The sequence below is a fragment of the Bombina bombina genome, chromosome 4 (genome assembly GCF_027579735.1).
Source record: "Bombina bombina isolate aBomBom1 chromosome 4, aBomBom1.pri, whole genome shotgun sequence".
Taxonomy (NCBI): Eukaryota; Metazoa; Chordata; class Amphibia; order Anura; family Bombinatoridae; genus Bombina; species Bombina bombina.
Window position 1 is genome coordinate 769312546 of NC_069502.1, and position 20628 is coordinate 769333173.

General features: G+C 37.8%; 1 protein-coding gene across 1 annotated transcript in view; it reads left to right on the top strand.

Moving 5' to 3' along the window:
• Positions 1 to 20628, top strand: part of NID1 (nidogen 1) — a 274670-nt gene that overhangs the window by 124018 nt on the left and 130024 nt on the right. The window lies entirely within an intron of this gene.

Below are 20628 nucleotides of genomic sequence, written 5' to 3' on the forward strand. Positions count from 1 at the left end.
TAAGGTGGATTAAGGTGGTTACATAGCCATTGTTTAACTAGAGTGTTGCAATAATCTAGACGTAAAGGTTAAGATACAGAGAAACCTAAAAATATAAAGTTTAAAAGGGAGACGTCCCACACTTTAATATATTAGCACCACTTCATCCTACCCTAGACTGATTATACTGTTTATATTATTGTTTTTTATGATTTTTTATGATTTTTTGATTTATATATGTTTTTAGATTGTCCACCAGCAATAAATATTGTGCTAATTTTAAATCTCCATATTGTCTTTAAAGCTTTTTTAGCGCTCCCAAACTTCAATAATTGTCTACTAGATACAACAACAGGTTGTAAAAATGAATCAACATATTTAGATAAATTATCACATAAAGAGCCTATCCCAGAGACAATAGGCCTTCCTGGGGGATTAAGTGGGTCCTTGTGGACCTTAGGTAAATGGTAAAAACATGCTATCTTGGGGGCTACTTCATATAAAAATTTGAACTCCTCCATATTAAGAACACTTATTGATTGAGCCTCTTTTAAAAGACTACATAATTCATTTTTGAATTTATTAGTAGGATTAAAAGTGAGGGGCAAATATGTCGTTTTGTCACCTAGTAAGCGTAATGCTTCTATAAGATAATCCTTTTTGTTCTGTACCACTATTCCTCCGCCTTTGTCGGCGGCCCTAAATACAATGTCATTATCTTCACTAAGAAGTTGTAATGCATTCCTTTCATCTCTAGATAAGTTGTCTCTATCCCATTTTATTTTGTGTGGTATGTTTTTCGATAGTGCTTCCAAATCCTGACAGACTAACCTATTAAAGATCTTAATATATTCTGTCTGACTATGGATGGGATAAAATGTGGATTTGCGTTTCAATGAACAATGCTGAACGCAAAAATCGTCACCATCATCATATGTGGACATATTAGATAAATTTAAGTCTAATGCCATAGTGTCTGTTTCTAAATTTCCCCCTAAATTCTCTAGTATATGGATGTCCTCCTCACTAATAATATCAATACCTTCCATTGAATAATTTACAATATTTTTAGAAAAGTACCTCTTGAGAGTAACCTTACGAATAAATTTCTGGACATCAATATATAAATTAAAAAAGTTAGGGGCACAATTAGGCGCATAGTTAAGGCCCTTACTGAGTAGTCTTAGTTCGCTAGTTGTAAATTTCCTATCTGATAAATTGAATATTAGTTTTTTATTTTCCTCTAACTCAACCTCTCTTTGTTTCTTCTTCCTTGATTTGAGTCCTCCCCTGATCCCTCTCGATCTGTTTCCTCTAAGGTTCTTTTTGGGTTCCTTTGACTCAGGGGTTTTGACAGGAAAAATTCCCTCCCTACATTTGGTCCTTCTGAGTGGTGTTGTGGGGGTATATGTTGTTTGTGATACTGATGCCCCTGATTCTGTCCTCCCCCTTGTTGTCTCCAAGGGGGTACCCCTAAAAAATGTTTGTTACCTTGTTTTTGATAATTAGGTTTATAATTGAATTGGTTATTTGTTCTAGGGGTATGGGTGTAGTTATTTTTGGGTCTAGCCCCTTCCTGTTGCCATCTAGGGGATTGTGGTTGTTTATTCAATTCCGTGAATCTATTATGAGTGGGTACCTCGTACCAAGAACTATGGTCCCTATTTTTGTAATGTGCTCCTGGTTCATGATATGTGTCTTTATTCGTTTTATTACCGTGAACTGTGGGTTTATTTGTCATATAATGATTATCCTTACTCCAATTGCCCCTAGGAGTTTTGTTGTCATGGATATTCCTGTTATTATGTTCAAAAAACCTTTTACTATTATGATTGTTAGTATTATGAATTGCAGGGGATATGTTTTGAACATGATTATCCTCATAATCAAGGTTGAAAGACACCTCCTCATTGGTTACACGATTAATAACATTATGGTTTCTTTGTGGGGCATTCTTTTTGTATGAATATACTTGATCATTTTTAAAGTCTTCCAAATCCCTCTGTAGTTTTTTGGTTTTATTGCATTTCAACTCACTGGAGAAAGAATCAATTCTAGATTGAATATTAATATTTAATTCTTTCCACTTCTGAATGTGTTCATAAGGCTGTAATTTATTCACTAATTCATCTATCTCTGTTTTCAATAAGTTCAATTTGTGTTCCCTATACTTTATTAATAATTTGATAAGAGATATTGAACAAGAATGTAGTATTTGTTCCCACTCTAACTGAAATTCAACTTCATCTAAATTAAATGATGGAAATTTAAAAATTCTGAGACCCCGAGGTACAATGTCGTGCAGAATATAATTATCTAAAAGAACCAAGTCTTGCCATTCCTTGGCATCTTTCAATAATAGTTTTTCTAAATCTCTAAAAAGTGTGAGGGGATCAGAAGAACAGTAATTAATTGTATTTCCCTCTAAAAGATTGGAGGACCTCTGTCTGCTACTGCGCAGAGAATTGTTACCAAACTGTGTATTGTTGGTTAAAAGCGTAGTGCCTAGAGAGTTCATCTCATTATTAGACTCAAATATATTGTTCTCCATATTATTAATTAGAATCAGAAAGCTGCCCCGTTAGGAGATATAGGAATACAAACCAAGAACAGGATATGTGTGCAACAGAGTGACACACAACCGGGCGCTAACTTAAAATAAAATAAGGAAAAAATCAATCCTGGATATCAAATAGTACTAAATGACACAATATGCATACCCTTAGTACATAAAAAATTACAATCATGTAAATAATTCAATGGATTTTTTTAAAATAAATACTTCAGTCCATCCTATGTAGAAAAGATCTTATATAAATATATAGTCCGTTTCAATGAATTACTTACAGTCTTTGCATGTCAAGAGTATCAAATAATATATTATCAAATGAAGTAAACAGTCGCTGCTCCTCCAAAATAGGGGTAGACTCCAGGGTCCCCAACAAGACAAACTGTAAACGATAAAAGGGAAAGAGCGCAGACTCAAGTGCAGTATTTAAAGTTTATTCAAACAACAAACGAATAACAAATTGAACACTCACAAGATGGTGCATAAATCTATGCATATAGTAGCCGACTGCTATGTCCCAAAAGCCGATCCCTTATGGCGGTACTTCCAGGGATGTGTGGCAGGTCAGTTCACTTCGCCGGCTTTACAAACGAACACACCCGCTCTGCAGTCGCGGGGTAAATGACGTCTCCTATAGCCGTCTGAAGGAGTGCTGGATCACTGACAACTCCTGGACTACGGATCCCGCCGGGGATCAAAAAAAACTAAGCAAATTCTACGCGTTTCGTCTCGTATCGTCGAGACTTTGTCAAGAATGCTTAGCTAGACTTCTTTACTCATTATATACCCATGGTGGGATAAAAATAATTGGTCCCAACTAATTAATATATGTTGTATGTAAGGGTATATAAAGAGCACAGAATATCGGACAGTTAATACAATTATAAATACATAGTGATTGATTAAAACATTTTCTAAAAAATGGCATTAAATATAGCAGCAAAAATATCTAGTTCTATATTGATAATACAACATTTCCAATTGATACATCTACACGAAATTAAAAGTATATACAAAAGGCTAAAAAACATGAACACAAATTGATAATACTCCAAGATTAATAAATATATATATGTAATTGTTAAAATACATAAAACCACCACAACGATTAAATATCATAAAATAACTTGTTGATTTCATAAAAAAGCCTGGATATCTAGTTCTATATTTAACCCTTTGGGTTCCAGACAGTCTAGAGTTTTTATCCAAAAGGTTTCCCTTTGCCTTAACTTCAGCAATCTGTTAGTATCCCATTTATCTGGTGCAACCCATTCTATAATTTTAATACTAAGATCATTAGGGTTCTGATTGTGACAAACTTTAAAATGATAAGATACGCTATGATTATCAAAACCTGACTCTATGTTCCTAATATGTTCTCTTAATCTATACTTTATTTTTCTTTTTGTTCTTCCCACATAGATTTTGCCACATTTGCAAGTGAGTAGCTGTCCGATATTCTGTGCTCTTTATATACCCTTACATACAACATATATTAATTAGTTGGGACCAATTATTTTTATCCCACCATGGGTATATAATGAGTAAAGAAGTCTAGCTAAGCATTCTTGACAAAGTCTCGACGATACGAGACGAAACGCGTAGAATTTGCTTAGTTTTTTTTGATCCCCGGCGGGATCCGTAGTCCAGGAGTTGTCAGTGATCCAGCACTCCTTCAGACGGCTATAGGAGACGTCATTTACCCCGCGACTGCAGAGCGGGTGTGTTCGTTTGTAAAGCCGGCGAAGTGAACTGACCTGCCACACATCCCTGGAAGTACCGCCATAAGGGATCGGCTTTTGGGACATAGCAGTCGGCTACTATATGCATAGATTTATGCACCATCTTGTGAGTGTTCAATTTGTTATTCGTTTGTTGTTTGAATAAACTTTAAATACTGCACTTGAGTCTGCGCTCTTTCCCTTTTATCGTTTACAATACTGGGTATGGACCGATGTATAGAGGAGACATCTTTTTTGAAGGAGTATTGAGACGTAAATGTTTGGTGGAGAGCCAAACCAGGTCACCTTCCTTATACTGAGGAGGAGGACGTCTACGGCGGTCATAATACCGTTTGTATACTTCTTTTGCGGTGTTTATAGCAGATTCAATAGTTTTGAAGTTAGCTGATATGTTGTCAGACAACTCATATATAGTGGGGGATGATGTGGTAGAGTTTTGAAATAAATGGAAGTTTGGGTGAAAGCCGTAATTTGCAAAAAATGGTGTGATACCAGTGGTGGAATGGATAGTATTGTTGTAACAAAACTCTGCATAGGGGAGGTAATCAGACCAAGAATTTTGGTTGTTGGAACAATATAATCTTAGGAATTGTTCTAACCATTGGTTACATCTCTCGGTCTGTCCATTGCATTGGGGGTGATAGGCAGTTGTCAGTTTCCTTTCAACTGAGAAGGTCTTGCAGAATTGGTGCCAAAGTTTACTAGAGAATTGAGTTCCTCTGTCACTGAGTATAGATATGGGTAAGCCATGTAGTTTAATAACATGTTCAATGAGCAAGTGAACTGTCTCTAGAGCAGTAGGAAGTTTGGGGACAGCAATAAAATGAGACATCTTCGTGAATAGATCGACAACCACTAATATAGTATTGTTTTTTGATGATAGAGGTAAATCCACGATGAAATCTAGGGCAATTTCAGCCCAAGGTTTCTTTGGAGTTGGTAAAGGTAAAAGGAGACCATAAGGGGAATGTTTATCCCTCTTGGAAACAGAACAGGTTGCACAAGAGCTTACATAATTTCTGACATCGGCAGAGATGGTTGGCCACCAGTGGGTCCTATTTGCCAATTCCTGCGTTTTGCGCAAACCTGGATGACCAGCTAAAAAGCTATCATGAATAGATCGGAGAAATGAAGGTCTAAGAGTAGGAGGGACATACAATTTTGTGTCATGAGTATAGAGACCTTGAGAGTTCTTTTGTAAGAGTTGTGATGGTTTTGTGGAATCCAAAGTTTGTTCCTTTTTAAGTAAGGGTGTCATATCCGTTGTAAAAGAGATGAAATTGTTTTCTGGAATCACTGAGCGAAGGGTTGGTGGAGAACTGGGATGGCCTCCAATTCTCGAAAGGGCATCGGCCTTTTGGTTTTTTGTTGCTGGTCGGTAGGTTATCAGAAAGTTGAAGCGTGAAAAAAAAAGATTCCAGCGAACCTGTCTGGCCGAGAGTGTTCTAGTGGATTTCAAATACTGGAGGTTTCTGTGATCCGTATAAATGAGTGTTGGCACTGGAGTGCCTTCAAGAAGGTGTCGCCAATGTTCTAAAGACAGTTTTATAGCTAAAAGTTCTTTATCACCAATAGGGTAATTTTGTTCTGCAGAGTTTAGAGTTCTAGAATAGAAGGCGACAGGATGAAGGGGTTTTTTCAAACTTTCTCTCTGTGAGAGAACAGCTCCAATAGCATGGTTGGAAGCGTCTACCTCCAGTACAAACTGTAAATTAGGATCAGGAAACCGGAGTATGGGAGCTGTAGTGAACATCTGTTTAAGTAAATCAAAAGCTTGTTGTGCTTGTGGGGTCCACTTAAACGATGTATTTGCTTTTGTCAGCGAAGTGAGAGGTAGAGATATCTTAGAGAAGTTTTTGATAAACTTGCGATAAAAATTCGCAAAACCCATAAAAGATTGAACCTGACGTACGCTTTTTGGTATGGGCCAGTTTAAGACTGCTTCAACCTTTTTGTTTTCCATACAGATACCTTTGGGAGAAATCTCATAACCGAGAAAGGATATAGACTGTGTATTGAAAAGGCATTTTTCTGCCTTGGCATATAAGTGGTTACCTCTTAGTCTAGAAAGTACTTGTCTAACATGAGAGATATGTTCTTCAAATGTTTTGGAGTAAATTAAAATATCGTCAAGATATATAACAATGAAAATATCTAGAATATCTCTAAAGATATCATTGATGAGGTGCTGAAAAGTTGCGGGCGCGTTACAGAGCCCAAAAGGCATGACGACATATTCGAACAAACCGTAACGGGTTCGAAATGCCGTCAGCCACTCATCGCCAGCTCTTATACGGATGAGGTTATAGGCACCCCTCAAATCCAGTTTGGTAAAGAATTTTGCGCCCTCTAACCTCTCTATTAACTCAGGAATAAGGGGTAAGGGGTAACGGTTTTTTATAGTAACCTTGTTAAGTTGACGATAATCGATAATGGGTCTAAGAGTACCATCCTTATTTTTTACGAAGAAAATTCCTGCACTAGCTGGAGAGGTAGAGGAGCGAATAAAACCCTTTTTAAGGTTTTCGTCTAGGTAAGTCTTTAAATGTAAGAGTTCTGGATTGGATAGAGGATAGATATGCCCTGTAGGGATTTCAGACCCTGGAATGATCTCTATAGGGCAATCATATTTTCTATGGGGTGGTAAGTTTTCAGACTCTGCCTTACTGAAAACATCTGCAAAGTCCTGGTAAACAGCAGGGATCTGAGGATCCTCAGGAAGTGCAGATGTATGAAGAACAGTCGCAGGAAAACAAGTAGACAGACAAAACTTTGAATTGAAATCAAGTGTAAGTGAGTTCCAATCTATTTGGGGGTTATGTGTACAAAGCCAATTTATACCTAAAACAATAGGTGCAATAGGAGAGGGAATGATATCAAAAGTAAAATATTCCCTATGATGGTCGGTGGAGGTGATAAGTAAAGGGATAGTCTGATATTCGACAGGACCAGTGGGGATAGGAGTACCGTCAATACCTCTTAATAAGACAGGAGACTTCTTTTTGACTACAGGTATTTTATTTTCTTGAGTAAATACACTATCAATATAGGAAGCTGTTGCTCCCGAATCAATGATCGCGGTAGCGTTGACCCGATGGGAGTCCCACTGCAAGAGAAGAGACAAGTGTAAGTATGGATCAGGTAAGAGCTGAGTGGTACAACAAAAAGGTTGAATGATAGTCTTACCCTTGTTCTGTTTCTGCAAGGATGGGCAATCTCTAACAGTGTGACTGTCGCAGGCACAATACAAACATAAGTTGTTGGCCCTACGCCTGATCTTTTCCTCGGAGGAAAGGGGGCCTTTAATGAAACCTATATCCATAGGTTCGGAAGAAGATTTACTCGCAGCAGGTAGGTTTTGTTTTTTAGGATAGCTATCATGGTAGGAGCGTTCCTGTTGTCTCTCTCTAAGGCGCCTGTCGATGGTAATACTGAGAGACATCAATTCTTCTAGGGTTTGGGGTAAGTCAGTGCGAGAGAGCTCATCTTTTATGCCATCTGATAGGCCCAACCTAAACTGATTTCTCAGAGACAGGTTGTTCCACTGTGAGTCTTTGGCCCATTTTTTAAAGTCTGTAATATAGTCTTCGACTATTCTTTTCTTCTGTTTTAAGTTTCTCATAGCGTTTTCTGCGGTGAGCTGTTTGTATGGATCTTCGTATAGGGTACCCATGGCAGTAAAGAAATTTTCTAATGAATTAAGAATCTCATCGTTACTTTCAAAATAGGAGTTAGCCCAGGTGCGTGGCTCACCCCTCAAATAGGAAATAACAGTTAATACTCTAGCTCTATCATTTGGATAGGTATGGGGTTTCAAAGAAAACATGAGCAAACAGGCATTCTTAAAATCCCTATATTGAGAGCGATCACCATTAAATTTCTCTGGAGTACTAACCTGGGGCTCCAGTAAGGGTACCCTTTTATCCACAACATCCCGGATGTAAGTTTTCATAGTATCATTCTCCACTTTGAGGGTATTCAAGGCCTCTGTAAGCAGATCAACCCTCTGAGTGAGGTTCTGAATATGTGTATTCATCCCAGCTGGGTCCATGATAGTGGGCTTAGTATTATGTCAAGGGTATGTCAAGGGAACTGAAATTTAAAGAGCTTAAATAAGAATGTAACATCAGGTGCTTTAGAACCACAACTGCTAGGATATGACACTATTAAATAGGGTGTATTGTATTAGTGAATAGTATGGGATACACATGGTGATCCTGCGCAACAATGTATTACTCAGTAATCACACAATACAATATTAATATACAGGTGCAGTTTCCCACATCTCCCCTATGGCTGCCACATGTGTCAGGGTTGACACTGTGGAAGGAAAAAAATAAAGCAGCAGGGGTAGTTGAAAACAATCCTGATATAAGAGTTGTATGCAGTGTGATGTTTATAACATTCAGACTCTTGCAAGAGAAAACAAAAAATGGCTGCCACACAGTGAGAAAAACTTATGGAAGTGAGAGGATCAGAACAAATAATATTGGCACTCATATAAGTTTAGATTTGTTTTTTAGGAGAGTAAGGCAAAGATACAATGTTCTGCGGTAGCTCAGAGGATCAAACTAGAGCAGTGCTTACCAAACAGGAGCGCCAAGCAAAACTCGCCACAAGCTGAGGGAGTGAGCAGAGAATAGGAGCTGCTGCTATCAGCGGTAATGTGAAGCTGGCGGATGACGTCACCGCGTTCCCGTAGAACACTGCTGAGAGCTGACAGGCAGGGAGAGCGGTAGCTGGAACCGGAGTGCGGCAGAGAGAAAAAGCAGAGTCCTCTCAACTTTAAATATAGAACACAGGAAAAACGATAAGTTGCCTTAAAGTAAAACAAGACAACAGAGATAGGAGTTTCAATGTTAAGTTTCTCAGGAGTTCAGAGGTTTGTGAACAGCGTTCACAGGATGGCATAGGTTCACAGAGGATCTAGGAAAGATTACTGCAATACTAAGCAATGAGATATCATAAGGAGGAGCCTTAAATAGGGAAAGGAGTGAGCCTGCACTGGGTCTTAAAGGTACAGTGGTTATGTGATACCTGACACCCTCTCTTCCTTATCCACCTAATCCTTACTTCTTTAAAACTAAAACCTAAGTTTACTCCCTGCTTGGTTGCAGCTGCATGTAATGCTGCCCAATGCACGTAGGAGTGCCCGATTATCCATATTCTCATGGCGCTACCTGAAATGCACAAACCAAAATAACACGTTAACCTTATGAACAGAACCTGAAAATCGGAACCCAACTGTCTGAAGTTTTTTATTTTTTTATTTTACGGGCCTGATGTATTTTTTTATATGCGTTCGATTTCCACCTCCCCATCTTTTTTATTTGCTCTACCGGAGCCCCTGACAACACCGCTCTTGTAGCTGCCCCTATTCTCAGCTGTAATAGGTTACCTCATATCCCTAACTTTTTCTACCCTTGCTGCCCATCCTCTTATCACTTTCTTAGCCAAGAATCTTTTTGTCACATCTATCTCCTCCATCAGCTGCGCAAAGAAGGAAATTCCTGCTAATACTGTGCCTAAGCTTGATACCTGCTCGCCTAAGTTCAACCAAATAATCAAAAAATACTCGCTCTATTTTTCCCTTTTTACCCCTTGCAAACTCCTTCCAATTCCTCCAATGCTTATTATATGCAGTCCATGTCTGCGGTGCCACTGATTGTTTGACCAAACTGTTGATGACCTCACCTTTCTGCGCTGCGTTAGGTGCTAATTTTCTAAAGGCTTCCCATTTAAACCTTGACAAAGCATCAGCTATAACATTCTTAATACCTGGTATGTGCTTAGCCCTAAAGTTTATATTATGCTGTAAACATTTACAAAACTAGATGCTGCACGAATGCTATGACCTAACGGGATGATGCTGATAGGTTACTCAACACATCTACCACCCCTCTATTGTCAGACCAGAATAGAATGCTTTTGTTAGCCAGCTCTTCTCCCCACAGTTCTACTGCTGCCACAATTGGGAAAAATTCAAGTATCACCAAATTCCTAGACCATCCCCTTTCCTGCCAAGCCTGCGGCCATTTGCCTGCGCATCATCTGCCATTCACATAAGCCCCAAACCCTGCGCTTCCTGTAGCATCTGTGTTTAACTGTATTTCATTAGCTCTCACCTTCTGCTCCCAAATCCTGATGTCATTGAAATTATGCAAGAAATTATCCCATACTTTTAAATCCCCTCTCAATTGACTATTTAGTCGAATCATGTGATTAGGCTTTACAACCCCTCTGGTACTCACTTCCAACCTCATTTTAAAGATTCTCCCATAACAACTATGATAGATATATTCTGACACCTATATCCCATGACACAACTAATATTTGCTGGTTTATCTCCCTTCTACATACATCAGAAAGGATTTGATATTATGAGCCATTTAAGATACATGATTTTTACATGGATACTAGATTATGGACCATATAAAGCGCAATAATTCCCACCTAGTTCTCTAGCTATGTAGATCTAATAAGTTGATTAGAAGGGTCTTATGTTTTTAAATTTTCAGCTCTAAAGTTAATAACGAAATATTCAAGTGAGGTGCTCCTAGTATCTCATTTTTATAGTGGATACCCCTGGCAGATGGTCCCAAAGAATCTCTCTGTTCATTCAGCTTTAGCTACTAAACACATATAGGGCTAGTCTTCTCTTCTACTAATCTATTTGTTATCTATAATTTTTATTTATTTTTTATTTAAAAAAAAAAAAAAGCCTGTATTATGGATTAACTATACACTATAGCTCTCATGGGGTTTTCTAACCAGTTAATGCTGCTACAAGTCAATGTTTTCCTCCCTCACAACACTATTATTCAGGGACATATTGTATATTATGCATTCAGAAGGTACCTAATAACTTTGAAGACCCAGGCTTATTTCAACCCCTCGCGTACCATAGCAAGTGATCCACTGGGTCTTAACAACTACAAAGTTCCTTTTATTTCTGTTGAGCCCAAGATCTCTCTCTTATAGCAGGTATCTAAAAGATACAATCAAAAGTATTTATCATTAACCTCAACAGTGAGGATTCCAAAAGAGCTTAGTTCTAAGTTTTCTCTTATATTTCTATCAATCTAGACCCATTAGATTATTTTGTAAAAAGGTAATACCTATTTTTAGTAAAATGCGGTTCTCCAATCGGGACCCAAAAGCGGTTCCATTATGTTTCAATTTACCTACCGTAGCTTCATAACATACTCACTAATTGGGGTCCAAGAGTGACATCGTGTTTGTAGGTGGGTATATAATAAGCTTGGCAAAAAGATGTGTACATTAAAACTGATATTTGTCATATAATCACACAATGTATATCTCTCCTAATCTATACTGATTGTAAACAATTTTTTGTTGTTATTTTTTCTGTTTCTAGCACAATGACATTCACTGTTTGTATGCCATGTTCTGAACCTTAATAAAAATTATAAATAAAAAAACAATAAAAAAAAACTTTAAGACACTACTTATGAAAAGAGATTTCAAATGTGACCATGCTATGATCACTGTTTTATGACTTCTATGTTTGATATTATGGGGCATATTTATCAAAGTGCGAACGGATATGATACGATGTAGCGTATCATGTCCGCTGCACATCGATAAATGCCAATAGCATACGCTGTCGGCATTTATCATTGCACCAGCAGTTCACTAGAACTGCTTGTGCAATACCGCCCCCTGCAATCGGCCGCTAGCAGGGTGTGTCAATCAACCCGATCGCATTTGATCGGGTTGATTTCTGTCCGGCGCCTCAGAGCAGGCGGACAAGTTATGAATCAGCGGTTTCGCCGGAAACAAGGGGCATCAAGCTCCATTCGGCGCTAGATAATTCGGCCCCTATATCTGTATTGTTTGATAGCACTAAATCCAATTTAGCTTTTTTCCTAGTTGGCTCCTCTATTAATTGTGACATGCAGTTATCCCTAAGAACATTTAAAAATATATCTCCTTTAGCTGTTTCTAATTTTAATGAAATAAAAACACAGGTTTTAAATTGACAGACTAGTAAAAATTAAACTTTTGTGATTTAGATAGGACATGCAATTTTAAACAACTTTCAAATTTACTTTTCTAATCAAATTTGCTTTTTTTCTCTTGTTATTCTTTGTTTAAAGATAAACCGAGTTAGGCTCATGTACTAATTTCTTAGCCCTTGAAGGCAGCCTCTTATCTGAATGCATTTTGACAGTTTGTCACAGCTAGAGGGTGTTAGTTCATGTGTGCCATATAGATAACATTGTGATCACTCCTGTGGAGTTAATTATGAGTCAGCATTGATTGGCTTAGATACAAGGTAATGATAGAGGTAAAAAGTATATTAATATAACCGTGTTGGTTATGCAAAACTGGGGAAGGAGTTATAAAGGGATTATCTATCTTTTTAAACAATAAAAATCCATTTAAGTTATGAAATACACAATACTTAATAAAGTCAAAAATAAATTTCAATGATTCAGATAGAGCATATGATTTTAAACAAATTTCTAATTCACTTCTATCACCTAATTTGTGTTGTTCTCTTGGTATCCTTTGCTGAAGAGGTTAATAGGAGCTCAGGCGCGTGCACCTGTCTTTAGCACTCTATGGCAGCAATATTTGCAACTATGTATAACATTACTTTAAACATTGTTGCAAACACGGCTGCTAAATGGCTTAAAGGGACATTGTACACTAGATTTTTCTTTGCATAAATGTTTTGCAGATGATCTATCTAAATAGCCCATCTGGGAGTGATTTGTAACAATGTGTAGTTTTGCTTATTTTTAAATAACATTGTGCTGATTTTCAGACCCAAAGTTTTAGATCTATACTGATGTCTAGAGACTCTTGTTTTGCATAAGGGTCTTTTCATATGCAGGGGAGGGGGAGGTTGGGGAGCATCTGCCTTTCATGCTCTCCCAGCCCCTTTCAGTGGGTGTCCCCGACTAACCTCATCAACAGTGTTAAACTGGGAGCTTCTAAGTATGTTTTTAAAAGTTTTTATACTGGATTTTTATATCAGTATCTGTTCATATTCTTCTTTATAGTAGGGTCTATTACATGCAGTGATATGAAAATTGGTGTATACTGTCCCTTTAAGACACATGCACACTCCTGAGCTCACCTAGGATTACTTTTTAACAAAGGATACCAAGAGAACAAAGCACAATTAATAATAAAAGTAAATTGTAAAGTTGGTTAAAATGTTTCATTTTGAATTTACTGTCCCTTTAACTTATCATAGATAGTTATAGAGAGAAAGAGATAGAGAGAGAAAGAGAGAGATAGAGAATACATTGCACTTTAGCCCATATGTCATCGTTTTATTTCCAGACAAAACATAGTTTTGAAAGACAGTGAACAACTTATACTTGTACATTAGTTTAAGGGGCCTATCTATCAAGCTCAGAATGGAGCTTGATGCCCCGTGTTTCTGGCGAGTCTGAACAGCCGTTCATAGCAGCTGTTATGAAGCAGCGGTCACAAAGACCGCTGCTCCATAACCTGTCCGCCTGCTCTGAGCAGGCGGACAGACATCGCCGGAAATCAACCCGATCGAGTACGATCAGGTTGATTGACACCCCCTGCTGGCGGCCGCAAGTCTGCAGGGGGCGGCGTTGCTCACCATATTCAGCGTATTGCTCACCGTATTCAGCGAGGTCTGGCGGACCTGATCCGCACTGTCGGATCAGGTCCGCCAGACCTTGATAAATAGGGGCCGATGTCTAAACAGCTTTTGCTTTATATTGTCTAGACAAAATAATATCTATATGTGTAAAAACACTGCATTTTCACATGGATGGCACAACAATTTTAAATAGTGTCCTTTAAATATATATTTTTTTCTACACTGAGCTGTTTCTTGAAACCACAAAAACAAAACAAAAAAATTGGCTTGTAAAGAATTTGCAATATCTGCCAATAGCTATATTCAGAATGTTATTGTAATACGCCACCACTCATACGCCACCACTGAGGCAGCGTACAGCAATCCCCCAATAGCTATATTCAGAATGTTATTGTAATTTCTCATGCATTAAATTAAAGTCATAGGGGTCGATTTAACAAGGGCCGAATGGCTCTTGTTCCCCTTTTTTCCGCGCAAGCCTTAAGGCTCGCCGGAAACAGGAGTTAAGAAGCAGCGGTCTTAAGACCGCTGCTCCTTAACTCATACGCCACCACTGAGGCGGCATACAGCAATCCGCCTGATCGTGTTTGATTGGGCTGATTGACACCCTCTGCTAGCGGCCGAATGGCCGCGAATCTGCAGGGGGTGGCATTGCACAATCAGTTCACTAGAACTGCTTGTGCAGTGCTGAATGCCGACAGCTGCAACGTATCATGTCCGCCAGGCATTGTTAAATCGGCCCCATAGACACTTGCAGTTGCATTTAACTTAACCAAACTGAGGATTGCCAGATTTTTAAACAAAATTATTGCCAGCACTTGTTTAAATCTTTATTAAAAAAATAAATCTGCAGGCATGTTACATTTAAAGGACTTTTTTTGTTGTTGTAAGCTTTGAAATATTTGTCCTCTCTAGAGATAAACATTGTGTTCTCTCCTAGCAAGATGTTCTGTGCTTCTATTTAATGACTTCATACATATCAGCCAGGAATTAAACAAAACAGGAAAACATATGGGACATATGCAGTACGGAGCTACCCTTTTTTTTTTTTTTAGCCATTATCTCACATTCACTATTCAAAGAAAAGCTGCCTTTAGTGAGTTTCCTGTCTTTGGCACAAATTCCAATTCACCAGGTTTCCTGTGTGAAATGCATCACAAGGTTTTTTGCAGTGTTTTTAGTGTTTTTATATTTAAAGTCAGTCTACTCCAGATTTTGTATTGTTTAAAAAGATAGAAAATCCCTTTATTACCCATTCCCAGTTTTGCATAACCAACTCAGTTATAATACACATTTTACCTCTGTAATTACCTTGTATCTAAGCCTCTGCAGACTGCCCCCTTATTTAAGTTCCTTTGACAGACTTGCATTTTAGCCAATCAGTGCCCTCTCATAAGTAACTCCGTGGACGTGAGCACAATGTTATCTATATGGCACACATGAAGTAACGCCCTCTAGCTGTGAAAAACTGTGAAATGCTTTGAGATAAGAGGCAGCCTTCAAGTGCTTATAAATTAGCAAATGAGCCTACCTAGGTTTAACTTTCAAATAAGAATACCAAGAGGACAACGCAAATTTGATGATAAAAGTGAATTGGAAAGTTGTTTAAAATTACCTGCCCTGTCTGAATCATGAAAGTTTAATTTTGACTAGACTGTCCCTTTAAAAACAGGTGGCTACCTCTGATTCATGTGACAAGGGTAGAATTTTGCTGGCACACCAATCCTGAGCTACTTTGTAGGTCAGGTGTGTGAAACTACAAATCCCAGCATTCTGTTGTGTAGGAGAAGTTCACTGCACCTACTCATACAACAAATTAAAGGCAGATCACATGCTTAATAATTAGCTATACACCCCCATAATAAACTATACAACCCCATAATCAACTATACACCCCCTTAATCAAAATATAGGCTGATATGCTGAAGGAGATGTAGACACTGGCACGAGTGTGTACGAAAAATAAGTATTTCAAGGTACCATAGGCACACAAGAGAATTTTTTTAGAACATTATTGGAAGTCTGGACACAAGCTTTCAAAAAGATAATTTCAAACACATTTGGGGAGAATGAACACCCCTTATTCCTTCCATCAGAACAAGTCAACAGTGGTATTGTAAAGCATCAGAAAAAATATTTTCCATGATTTTTTTTTCCATAGAATTTTAGAAATAATAGTTAAATATTATTGAAAGTTTTTGAAAATGATATACAATATACATTTATAAAATGAGGTAGGCTCAGGAAATTGCACTAAATATACAACTTTGTTACAAACATTAAATTGTTGCAAACACTGCTGCAATATAGTGATCAGGAAATGTGCAGTCTTCTGAGCTTACAGTCAAGGGACAGTCAAGTTCAAAATAAACTTTCATGATTCAAATAGGGCATGTCATTTTAAACAACTTTCCAATTTTATTACCAATTTTGCTTTGTTCTCTTGGTATTCTTAGATGGAAGCTAAACATAGGGAAGCTCATATGCTAATTTCTTAGACCTTAAAGGCCGCCTCTAATCTGAATGCATTTTCACCACTAGAGTGCGTTAGTTCATGTGTGTCATATAGATAATATTGAACTCACACACGTGAAGTTACCTAAGAGTTAGCACTGATTGGCTAAAATGCAAGTCTGTCAAAAGAACTGAGATAAGGGGTCAGTTTGCAGAGGCTTAGATACAAGATAATTACAGAGGTAAAATGTGTATTATTATAACTGTGTTGGTTATGCAAAACTGGGGAATGGGTAATAAAGGGATTATCTATCTTTTTAAACAACAACAATTCTGGTGTTGACTGTCCCTTTAACTCTGGAAAGGAGTTAAAGGGAAACAAAATCTATTTTTTTCCCTTTGTCATTCAGATTGAGCAAACAATTTCAAGATAGTTTTCAATTTACTTATGGTATTAAATTTGCTTTGTGCGCATGCTATTCTTTGCTCAAGAGTATGTAGAGTACAATCATCTAAGACACTTTATGGCAGCAAAAACTAGCCATCTAGTGGCTTTGCACATGTATAATATTGTTTAAAGCATTTTTGCTACATAGGGCTAGTTTATAACTGGAGCATATATCACTTTCGCTAGAGTGCTAACTGTGCTAGAAATAAACTGCGCGCTTTGGGTTGCGCTGGTATTACAAGTTGAAAGTAAAAATGTATTGCTTCAGCGCTAACCCGACACACACAAAAAGCCAAACTTACACCATCGTGCACGGGATAACCTATTCCCCCATAGAAGTCAATGGAGAAAAGGTGGAAGAAACCGAACAACCTATTTACGCGCAAAACTGAATCGCCATAAGACCCCTACTCTAGTAACCCCTAAACCACCACATAGCCCGCAAAGTCCCCACTACACTATTAACCCTTAACCTGCCACCCCACATCGCAAAGTAACCCACTACACTATTAACCCCAAAACCACCACACACCTCACTGCAAAGTAAGCTTCTACACTATTAAACCACCAACACCCACACCGCAAAATCCCCACTATACTATTAACCCCTATACCACCAGCCCCCCCAACGCAAATGATCTACTAACATCTAATCCCCCTAACCTAACACCCCCTAAGTTAACCCACAATACACTAACCCTACCTTTACCCCCCAAAAGAACATGCTATCGCATTTACTTTCAACGTGTAATACAAGCATAAATTTATCACTCAACGCTAGCTATAGAAAATATGGGGAGCGTAAATTACTGCGATTTTGCACAAACTAATTTGCGGTAATTTTAACAGTGCAGCACCACTTATAATAAGGATATGAGTGTAAAGAACACCGCAATCTCTCAATCGTGTTTATGCTCTTCACGCTAATGATAGCGCTCCACTCCTAATCTAGGCCATAGTGTTTAACACATGGGCACACTCCTAAACCTCAAAGAGAAAGAATGAGGGCACCACATGGAGTAATGTTGCAACTGGAAAGAGTAAACAATACACCCAGATGATCAGCACACATTTGGAGATGGGAATAAAGAATCTTAATGCAGACATGCCTGGTCTTCACAACAACAAACTGAAACTTCAGACACATACAGGACCTGTATGTAAGAAGTCCTGTATGTGTTTCTATAGTAACCAAATTAAACACATTTATGCAATAAAAGTAATTACTTACAAATGAATACAATAGCAATGTATGCATACCAATTTATATAATAAGTGATCATGTAATGTATATGGACTGTTATACGAAAGTAAAAAGCAAACATTAAAAACCCTGTATCATTTACACATTTAAAAAGAACAAACAATGATTAAAGTGAATGTAAAATTTGATTAAAAACAGGGGCACTTTAATTCATCAAAATTTACATTTCACTCCTGTTGTGAAGAAATACTCACCATTTAAACTTGACAGCAGCTCCAGCTTCCTCTGGTCATTGCAAGCCATTTCTGACGTCAGAAATGATGGATAGGTCATCCTCCAATCACGGCTTCCCCCCAGGGTAATCAGTGTCTGATTCAATGCCGTGATTGGAGGAAGCCGGATTCATCATTTTAGACCCAGGAAGAGGCTTTGCAACGGGTGGAGGAAGCTGGAGCTGCTGTCAAGATTAAAAGGTAAGGTTTTTTTCAAAGCACGAGTGAAATGTAAATTTTGATGAATTAAAAGGTCCCTGTTTTTAATTGAATTTTTAAAAACCGGGCACTTTAGAATCAAAATTTACATTCACTTTAAATCAAGAAAGTATCAATAAATACTATATATCTGCATACCAAAAAACTAAAAGGCGATTGTTCAATAATTTGTGTTTTCATTAGTATCAATCCACCTATGCTGAAAGATGTGTCAATCATAATGTCCGCCTCTATTAGTGGCCAATCACAATATTGAATTATTGACCTATAGATCAAAATCGATCTGCCGCTTTGTTTAGGGAATAAATTATGGAATGGATACTCCAATAAGAATGCTTGTTTGTGATATAGGGGTGGAGTGTGTTTGCTCCAATCATTGAATGCCGAACCATTGTATGTAGATGTAGACAGTGAAACCACCTCCTATAGAGATGATAATTAAAAGTGTATAAAACATGCAAAAATACCTCCTTGGACCAAATTATTGGATCTCCAAACTGCAGTTTATAAGTGGTGGTAAATAAAATGTAAATGTCAAAATAAACTGCTATGGAATAGTAAAAAAAATAATTATATATATATATATATATATATATATATATATATACATACATATGCCCGTTGATTGGAGTAGCCGTGTTAGTCCAGTGATTTAGATATCAAAATAACAAGAGTATTGCATTGAGCAATGATACTTTTTTATTGGACTAACTATACATTTATAAGTTGACAAGCTTTCGGAAGAATTCCTCCCTTTCTCAAATCTGAAGCAATACTGACCAATTCAATGCAATTTACAGATAATGGGGCCGATTTATCAAGGGCCAAATGAGCCTGATGCCCCTGTTTCCGCACGAGCCTCCACGCTCGCCGGAAACAGCAGTTATGAAGCAGCGGTCTTAAGACCGCTGCTCCTTAACTGGTCCGCTTCCTCTGAAGCTGCGGTCTGCAATCCGCCCGATCCTATAGGATTGGGTTGATTGACACCCCCTGCTAGTGGTGAATCTGCAGGGGGCGGCATTGCACACGCAGTTCACCAGAACTGTTTGTGCAATGCTAAATGCCGACAGCGTATGCTGTCAGCGTTTAGCAATGTCTGTCGGACATGATACGCTACATCGTATCATATCGGATAGACATTGATAAATTGGCCCTTATATCTTAAAACACAGGATGGCTAAAAAGAAAGTGTTTCAAAGGTCTGAGTGCTGGGAGAGGAGGGGCTGTCGTAAAAATCATGAGGGGGGCATAAGCCATCCTGTGTTTTAAGATATTGGGGCATATTTATCAAGCTCCGTATGGAGCTTGATGCCCCTTGATGCCCCGCTGCTCCATAACTTGTCAGATAGTATTTACAGTATTTCAATATGTTGTGAATTTAAATGGATGAAGATATAAAAACCGGTGTCATATTACACAATTTAGTTTTTTTCTGTATTAACTTGATGGGCTAACTTGACGGAGTGCGTATTTGGGATATTTCACTAAGTTGACTTTGTGGCTTTTAGAAATGTCCGTTATAAAGGGGAAGGCAATAAGAGTAACATTATGGGGGTCACACGATGAGCCCTAGAACATAGGTTGGCAAACTAGAGAATCCAAGGTGACACTCAAAACTCCCTCTCTGGGCTACCACCATATGCTTTGATTTCTTTGACTGTGATTGTAGTGATTAATAATTTATTTTTCTTAAATATATGCTATAAATGAAGCTTTAGTTGTTGATATATTATAGATTTACAAGAAAATACAGTGAATATTTCATTATTGTCTCTTTAAAGCGATACTAAACCCAATTTTTTCTTTCATGATTCAGATAGAGCATGCAATTTTAAGCAACTTTCTATTTTACTCCTATTATCAAAATGTCTTCGTTCTCTTGCTATCTTTGTTTAAAAAGCAGGAATGTAAAGTTTGTAAAAAGTAATTTTAGGTTCAGCACCCTGGATAGAGCTTGCTTATTGGTGGGCTACATTTAGCTATCAATAAGCAAGAATAAACCAGGTGCTGAACCAAAAATGGGCTCCTAAGTTTTACATTCCTGCTTTTTAAATATAGATAGCAAGAGAACAAAGACAATTTGGTAATAGGAGTATATTATAAAGTTGCTTAAAATTGCATGCTGTAT